Source organism: Somniosus microcephalus, unplaced genomic scaffold, assembly GCF_052327205.1.
Source record: "Somniosus microcephalus isolate GS21.2 unplaced genomic scaffold, FLI_Smic_1.0 unresolved_chr3, whole genome shotgun sequence".
In the NCBI taxonomy this organism is placed as follows: Eukaryota; Metazoa; Chordata; class Chondrichthyes; order Squaliformes; family Somniosidae; genus Somniosus; species Somniosus microcephalus.
In genome coordinates, this window is record NW_028225181.1 from 22609117 (window position 1) to 22618323 (window position 9207).

The following is a 9207-nucleotide window of genomic DNA, read 5'->3' on the forward strand; positions in this document are numbered from 1 at the left end:
ACAGGGAGACGAGGCCTCGGTTTAACATCCCCCCTGAACAGGGAGACGAGGCCTCGGTTAACATCCCCCTGAACAGGGAGACAGTGGCCCTCGGTTTTAACATCCCCCTGAACAGGGAGACGGAGGCCTCGGTTTAACATCCCCCTGAACAGGGAGACGGGGCCTCGGTTTAACATCCCCCCTGAACAGGGAGACGGAGGCCTCGGTTTAACATCCCCCTGAACAGGGAGACGGGGCCTCGGTTTAACATCCCCTGAACAGGGAGACGGAGGCCTCGGTTTAACATCCCCCTGAACAGGGAGACGGAGCCTCGGTTTAACATCCCCCTGAACAGGGAGACGGGGCCTCGGTTTAACATCCCCCTGAACAGGGAGACGGGGCCTCGGTTTAACATCCCCCTGAACAGGGAGACGGGGCCTCGGTTTAATCCCCCGAAAGGAGCGGGCCTCGGTTTAACATCCCCCTGAACAGGGAGACGGGGCCTCGGTTTAACATCCCCCCTGAACAGGGAGACGGGGCCTCGGTTTAACATCCCCCTGAACAGGGAGACGGGCCTCGGTTTAACATCCCCCTGAACAGGGAGACGGGCCTCGTTTAACATCCCCTGAACAGGGAGACGGGGCCTCGGTTTAACATCCCCCTGAACAGGGAGACGGGGCCTCGGTTTAACATCCCCTGAACAGGGAGACGAGGGCCTCGGTTTAACATCCCCCTGAACAGGGAGACGGGGCCTCGGTTTAACATCCCCCTGAACAGGGAGACGGGGCCTCGGTTTAACATCCCCCTGAACAGGGAGACGGGGCCTCGGTTTAACATCCCCCTGAACAGGGAGACGGGGCCTCGGTTTAACATCCCCCTGAACAGGGAGACGGGGCCTCGGTTTAACATCCCCCCTGAACAGGGAGACGGGGCCTCGGTTTAACATCCCCCTGAACAGGGAGACGGGGCCTCGGTTTAACATCCCCCCTGAACAGGGAGACGGGGCCTCGGTTTAACATCCCCCCTGAACAGGGAGACGGGGCCTCGGTTTAACATCCCCCTGAACAGGGAGACGGGGCCTCGGTTTAACATCCCCCCTGAACAGGAGACGGGGCCTCGGTTTAACATCCCCCTGAACAGGGAGACGGGGCCTCGGTTTAACATCCCCCTGAACAGGAGACGGGCCTCGGTTTAACATCCCCTGAACAGGGAGACGGGCCTCGGTTTAACATCCCCCCTGAACAGGGAGACGGGGCCTCGGTTTAACATCCCCCTGAACAGGGAGACGGGGCCTCGGTTTAACATCCCCCTGAACAGGGAGACGGGGCCTCGGTTTAACATCCCCCCTGAACAGGGAGACGGGGCCTCGGTTTAACATCCCCCTGAACAGGGAGACGGGGCCTCGTTTAACATCCCCCCTGAACAGGGAGACGGGGCCTCGGTTTAACATCCCCCTGAACAGGGAGACGGGGCCTCGGTTAACATCCCCTGAACAGGGAGACGGGGCCTCGGTTTAACATCCCCCTGAACAGGGAGACGGGCCTCGGTTTAACATCCCCCTGAACAGGGAGACGGGCCTCGGTTTAACATCCCCCCTGAACAGGGAGACGAGGGCCTCGGTTTAACATCCCCCTGAACAGGGAGACGGGGCCTCGGTTTAACATCCCCCTGAACAGGGAGACGGGGCCTCGGTTTAACATCCCCCTGAACAGGGAGACGGGCCTCGGTTTTAACATCCCCCTGAACAGGGAGACAGGGCCTCGGTTTAACATCCCCCTGAACAGGGAGACGGGGCCTCGGTTTAACATCCCCCCTGAACAGGGAGACGGGGCCTCGGTTTAACATCCCCCTGAACAGGGAGACGAGGCCTCGGTTTAACATCCCCCTGAACAGGGAGACGGAGGCCTCGGTTTAACATCCCCCTGAACAGGGAGACGGGGCCCTCGGTTTAACATCCCCCTGAACAGGGAGACGGGGCCTCGGTTTAACATCCCCCTGAACAGGGAGACGGGGCCTCGGTTTAACATCCCCCTGAACAGGGAGACGGGGCCTCGGTTTAACATCCCCCTGAACAGGGAGACGAGGCCTCGGTTTAACATCCCCCTGAACAGGGAGACGGGCCTCGGTTTAACATCCCCCTGAACAGGGAGACGGGGCCTCGGTTTAACATCCCCCTGAACAGGGAGACGGGGCCTCGGTTTAACATCCCCCTGAACAGGGAGACGGGGCCTCGGTTTAACATCCCCCTGAACAGGGAGACGGGGCCTCGGTTTAACATCCCCCTGAACAGGGAGACGAGGGCCTCGGTTTAACATCCCCCTGAACAGGGAGACGGGGCTCGGTTTAACATCCCCCTGAACAGGGAGACGGGGCCTCGGTTTAACATCCCCCTGAACAGGGAGACGGGGCCTCGGTTTAACATCCCCCCTGAACAGGGAGACGGGGCCTCGGTTTAACATCCCCCTGAACAGGGAGACGGGGCCTCGGTTTAACATCCCCCTGAACAGGGAGACGGGGCCTCGGTTTAACATCCCCCTGAACAGGGAGACGGGGCCTCGGTTTAACATCCCCCTGAACAGGGAGACGGGGCCTCGGTTTAACATCCCCCCTGAACAGGGAGACGGGGCCTCGGTTTAACATCCCCCTGAACAGGGAGACGGGGCCTCGGTTTAACATCCCCCTGAACAGGGAGACGGGGCCTCGGTTTAACATCCCCCCTGAACAGGGAGACGGGGCCTCGGTTTTAACATCCCCCTGAACAGGGAGACGGGGCCTCGGTTTAACATCCCCCCTGAACAGGGAGACGGGGCCTCGGTTTAACATCCCCCTGAACAGGGAGACGTGGCCTCGGTTTAACATCCCCCTGAACAGGGAGACGGAGGCCTCGGTTTAACATCCCCCTGAACAGGGAGACGGAGGCCTCGGTTTAACATCCCCCTGAACAGGGAGACGGGGCCTCGGTTTAACATCCCCCTGAACAGGGAGACGGGGCCTCGGTTTAACATCCCCCTGAACAGGGAGACGGGGCCTCGGTTTAACATCCCCTGAACAGGGAGACGGGGCCTCGGTTTAACATCCCCCTGAACAGGGAGACGGGGCCTCGGTTTAACATCCCCCTGAACAGGGAGACGGAGGCCTCGGTTTAACATCCCCCTGAACAGGGAGACGAGGGCCCTCGGTTTAACATCCCCCCTGAACAGGGAGACGGGGCCTCGGTTTAACATCCCCCTGAACAGGGAGACGGAGGCCTCGGTTTAACATCCCCCTGAACAGGGAGACGGGGCCTCGGTTTAACATCCCCCTGAACAGGGAGACGGGGCCTCGGTTTAACATCCCCCTGAACAGGGAGACGGGGGCCTCGGTTTAACATCCCCCTGAACAGGGAGACGGGGCCTCGGTTTAACATCCCCCTGAACAGGGAGACGGGGCCTCGGTTTAACATCCCCCCTGAACAGGGAGACGGGGCCTCGGTTTAACATCCCCCCTGAACAGGGAGACGGGGCCTCGGTTTAACATCCCCCTGAACAGGGGAGACGGGGCCTCGGTTTAACATCCCCCTGAACAGGGAGACGGGGGCCTCGGTTTAACATCCCCCCTGAACAGGGAGACGGGGGCCTCGGTTTAACATCCCCCTGAACAGGGAGACGGGGCCTCGGTTTAACATCCCCCTGAACAGGGAGACGGGGCCTCGGTTTAACATCCCCCTGAACAGGGAGACGGGGCCTCGGTTTAACATCCCCTGAACAGGGAGACGGGGCCTCGGTTTAACATCCCCCTGAACAGGGAGACGAGGCCTCGGTTTAACATCCCCCTGAACAGGGAGACGGGGCCTCGGTTTAACATCCCCCTGAACAGGGAGACGGGGCCTCGGTTTAACATCCCCCTGAACAGGGAGACGGGGCCTCGGTTTAACATCCCCCTGAACAGGGAGACGGGGCCTCGGTTTAACATCCCCCCTGAACAGGGAGACGGGGCCTCGGTTTCTACATCCCGTTAACTCCCTGAACAGGGAGACGGGGCTCGGTTTAACATCCCCCTGAACAGGGAGACGGGGCCTCGGTTTAACATCCCCCTGAACAGGGAGACGGGGGCCTCGGTTTAACATCCCCCTGAACAGGGAGACGGGGCCTCGGTTTAACATCCCCCTGAACAGGGAGACGGGGCCTCGGTTTAACATCCCCCTGAACAGGGAGACGGGGCCTCGGTTTAACATCCCCCTGAACAGGGAGACGGGGCCTCGGTTTAACATCCCCCTGAACAGGGAGACGGGGCCTCGGTTTAACATCCCCCTGAAACAGGGAGACGGGGCCTCGGTTTAACATCCCCCTGAACAGGGAGACGGGGCCTCGGTTTAACATCCCCCTGAACAGGGAGACGGGGCCTCGGTTTAACATCCCCCTGAACAGGGAGACGGGGCCTCGGTTTAACATCCCCCTGAACAGGGAGACGAGGGCCTCGGTTTAACATCCCCCCTGAACAGGGAGACGGGGCCTCGGTTTAACATCCCCCTGAACAGGGAGACGGGGCCTCGGTTTAACATCCCCCTGAACAGGGAGACGGGGCCTCGGTTTAACATCCCCCTGAACAGGGAGACGGGGCCTCGGTTTAACATCCCCCTGAACAGGGAGACGGGGCCTCGGTTTAACATCCCCCTGAACAGGGAGACGGGGCCTCGGTTTAACATCCCCCTGAACAGGGAGACGGGGCCTCGGTTTAACACATCCCCCCTGAACAGGGAGACGGGGCCTCGGTTTAACATCCCCCCTGAACAGGGAGACGGGGCCTCGGTTAACATCCCCCTGAACAGGAGACGGGGCCTCGGTTTAACATCCCCCTGAACAGGGAGACGGGGCCTCGGTTTAACATCCCCCTGAACAGGGAGACGGGCCTCGGTTTAACATCCCCCTGAACAGGGAGACGGGGCCTCGGTTTAACATCCCCCTGAACAGGGAGACGGGGCCTCGGTTTAACATCCCCCTGAACAGGGAGACGGGGCCTCGGTTTAACATCCCCCTGAACAGGGAGACGGGGCCTCGGTTTAACATCCCCCTGAACAGGGAGACGGGGCCTCGGTTTAACATCCCCTGAACAGGGAGACGGGGCCTCGGTTTAACATCCCCCTGAACAGGAGACGGGGCCTCGGTTTAACATCCCCCTGAACAGGGAGACGGGGCCTCGGTTTAACATCCCCCTGAACAGGGAGACGGGGCCTCGGTTTAACATCCCCCCTGAACAGGGAGACGGGGCCTCGGTTTAACATCCCCCTGAACAGGGAGACGGGGCCTCGGTTTAACATCCCCCTGAACAGGGAGACGGGGCCTCGGTTTAACATCCCCCTGAACAGGGAGACGGGCCTCGGTTTAACATCCCCCTGAACAGGGAGACGGGGCCTCGGTTTAACATCCCCCTGAACAGGGAGACGGGCCTCGGTTTAACATCCCCCTGAACAGGGAGACGGGGCCTCGGTTTAACATCCCCCTGAACAGGGAGACGGGGCCTCGGTTTTAACATCCCCCTGAACAGGGAGACGGGGCCTCGGTTTAACATCCCCCTGAACAGGGAGACGGGGCCTCGGTTTAACATCCCCTGAACAGGGAGCGGGGCCTCGGTTTAACATCCCCTGAACAGGGAGACGGGGCCTCGGTTTAACATCCCCCTGAACAGGGAGACGGGGCCTCGGTTTAACATCCCCCTGAACAGGGAGACGGGGCCTCGGTTTAACATCCCCCTGAACAGGGAGACGGGCCTCGGTTTAACATCCCCCTGAACAGGGAGACGGGGCCTCGGTTTAACATCCACCTGAACAGGGAGACGGGGCCTCGGTTTAACATCCCCCTGAACAGGGAGACGGGCCTCGTTTAACATCCCCCTGAACAGGGAGACGGGCCTCGGTTTAACATCCACCTGAACAGGGAGACGGGGCCTCGGTTTAACATCCCCCTGAACAGGGAGACGGGGCCTCGGTTTAACATCCCCCTGAACAGGAGACGGGGCCTCGGTTTAACATCCCCCTGAACAGGGAGACGGGGCCTCGGTTTAACATCCCCCTGAACAGGGAGACGGGGCCTCGGTTTAACATCCCCCTGAACAGGGAGACGGGGCCTCGGTTTAACATCCCCTGAACAGGGAGACGGGCCTCGGTTTAACATCCCCTGAACAGGGAGACGGGGCCTCGGTTTAACATCCCCCTGAACAGGGAGACGGGGCCTCGGTTTAACATCCCCCCTGAACAGGGAGACGGGGCCTCGGTTTAACATCCCCCTGAACAGGGAGACGGGGCCTCGGTTTAACATCCCCCTGAACAGGGAGACGGGGCCTCGGTTTAACATCCCCCTGAACAGGGAGACGGGGCCTCGTTTAACATCCCCCTGAACAGGGAGACGGGGCCTCGGTTTAACATCCCCCTGAACAGGAGACGGGGCCTCGGTTTAACATCCCCCTGAACAGGGAGACGGGGCCTCGGTTTAACATCCCCCTGAACAGGGAGACGGGCCTCGGTTTAACATCCCCCTGAACAGGGAGACGGGGCCTCGGTTTAACATCCCCCTGAACAGGGAGAGCGGCCTCGGTTTAACATCCCCCTGAACAGGGAGACGGGGCCTCGGTTTAACATCCCCCTGAACAGGGGAGACGGGGCCTCGGTTTAACATCCACCTGAACAGGGAGACGGGGCCTCGGTTTAACATCCCCCTGAACAGGGAGACGGGGCCTCGGTTTAACATCCCCCTGAACAGGGAGACGGGGCCTCGGTTTAACATCCCCCTGAACAGGGAGACGGGGCTCGGTTTAACATCCCCCTGAACAGGGAGACGGGGCCTCGGTTTAACATCCCACCTGAACAGGGAGACGGGGCCTCGGTTTAACATACCCCTCTGAACAGGGAGACGGGGCCTCGGTTTAACATCCCCCTGAACAGGGAGACGGGGCCTCGGTTTAACATCCCCCTGAACAGGGAGACGGGGCCTCGGTTTAACATCCCCTGAACAGGGAGACGGGCCTCGGTTTAACATCCCCCTGAACAGGGAGACGGGGCCTCGGTTTAACATCCCCCTGAACAGGGAGACGGGGCCTCGGTTTAACATCCCCCTGAACAGGGAGACGGGGCCTCGGTTTTAACATCCCCCTGAACAGGGAGACGGGGCCTCGGTTTAACATCCCCCCTGAACAGGGAGACGGGGCCTCGGTTTAACATCCCCCTGAACAGGGAGACGGGGCCTCGGTTTAACATCCCCCTGAACAGGGAGACGGGGCCTCGGTTTAACATCCCCCTGAACAGGGAGACGGGGCCTCGGTTTAACATCCCCCTGAACAGGGAGACGGGGCCTCGGTTTAACATCCCCCTGAACAGGGAGACGGGGCCTCGGTTTAACATCCCCCTGAACAGGGAGACGGGGCCTCGGTTTAACATCCCCCCTGAACAGGGAGACGGGGCCTCGGTTTAACATCCCCCTGAACAGAGAGACGGGGCCTCGGTTTAACATCCCCCTGAACAGGGAGACGGGGCCTCGGTTTAACATCCCCCCTGAACAGGGAGACGGGGCCTCGGTTTAACATCCCCCTGAACAGGGAGACGGGGGCCTCGGTTTAACATCCCCCTGAACAGGGAGACGGGGCCTCGGTTTAACATCCCCCTGAACAGGAGACGGGGCCTCGGTTTAACATCCCCCTGAACAGGGAGACGGGGCCTCGGTTTAACATCCCCCTGAACAGGGAGACGGGGGCCTCGGTTTAACATCCCCCTGAACAGGGAGACGGGGCCTCGGTTTAACATCCCCCTGAACAGGGAGACGGGGCCTCGGTTTAACATCCCCCTGAACAGGGAGACGGGGGCCTCGGTTTAACATCCCCCTGAACAGGGAGACGGGGCCTCGGTTCTAACATCCCCTGAACAGGAGACGGTGGCCTCGGTTTAACATCCCCCTGAACAGGGAGACGGGGCTCGGTTAACATCCCCTGAACAGGGAGACGGGGCCTCGGTTTAACATCCCCCCTGAACAGGGAGACGGGGCCTCGGTTTAAACATCCCCCTGAACAGGGAGACGGGGGCCTCGGTTTAACATCCCCCCTGAACAGGGAGACGGGGCCTCGGTTTAACATCCCCCTGAACAGGGAGACGGGGCCTCGGTTTAACATCCCCCTGAACAGGGAGACGGGGCCTCGGTTTAACATCCCCCTGAACAGGGAGACGGGGCCTCGGTTTAACATCCCCCTGAACAGGGAGACGGGGCCTCGGTTAACATCCCCCTGAACAGGGAGACGGGGCCTCGGTTTAACATCCCCCTGAACAGGGAGACGGGGCCTCGGTTTAACATCCCCCTGAACAGGGAGACGGGGCCTCGGTTTAACATCCCCCTGAACAGGGAGACGGGGCCTCGGTTTAACATCCCCTGAACAGGGAGACGGGGCCTCGGTTTAACATCCCCCTGAACAGGGAGACGGGGCCTCGGTTTAACATCCCCCTGAACAGGGAGACGGGGCCTCGGTTTAACATCCCCCTGAACAGGGAGACGGGGCCTCGGTTTAACATCCCCTGAACAGGGAGACGGGGCCTCGGTTTAACATCCCCCTGAACAGGGAGACGGGGCCTCGGTTTAACATCCCCCTGAACAGGGAGACGGGGGCCTCGGTTTAACATCCCCCCTGAACAGGGAGACGGGGCCTCGGTTTAACATCCCCCTGAACAGGGAGACGGGGGCCTCGGTTTAACATCCCCCTGAACAGGGAGACGGGGCCTCGGTTTAACATCCCCCTGAACAGGGAGACGGGGCCTCGGTTTAACATCCCCCTGAACAGGGAGACGGGGCCTCGGTTTAACATCCCCCTGAACAGGGAGACGGGGCCTCGGTTTAACATCCCCCTGAACAGGGAGACGGGGCCTCGGTTTAACATCCCCCCTGAACAGGGAGACGGGGCCTCGGTTTAACATCCCCCTGAACAGGGAGACGGGGGCCTCGGTTTAACATCCCCCTGAACAGGGAGACGGGGCCTCGGTTTAACATCCCCCTGAACAGGGAGACGGGGCCTCGGTTTAACATCCCCCTGAACAGGGAGACGGGGCCTCGGTTTAACATCCCCCTGAACAGGGAGACGGGGCCTCGGTTTAACATCCCCCTGAACAGGGAGACGGGGGCCTCGGTTTAACATCCCCCTGAACAGGGAGACGGGGCCTCGGTTTAACATCCCCCTGAACAGGGAGACGGGGCCTCGGTTTAAACATCCCCCCTGAAC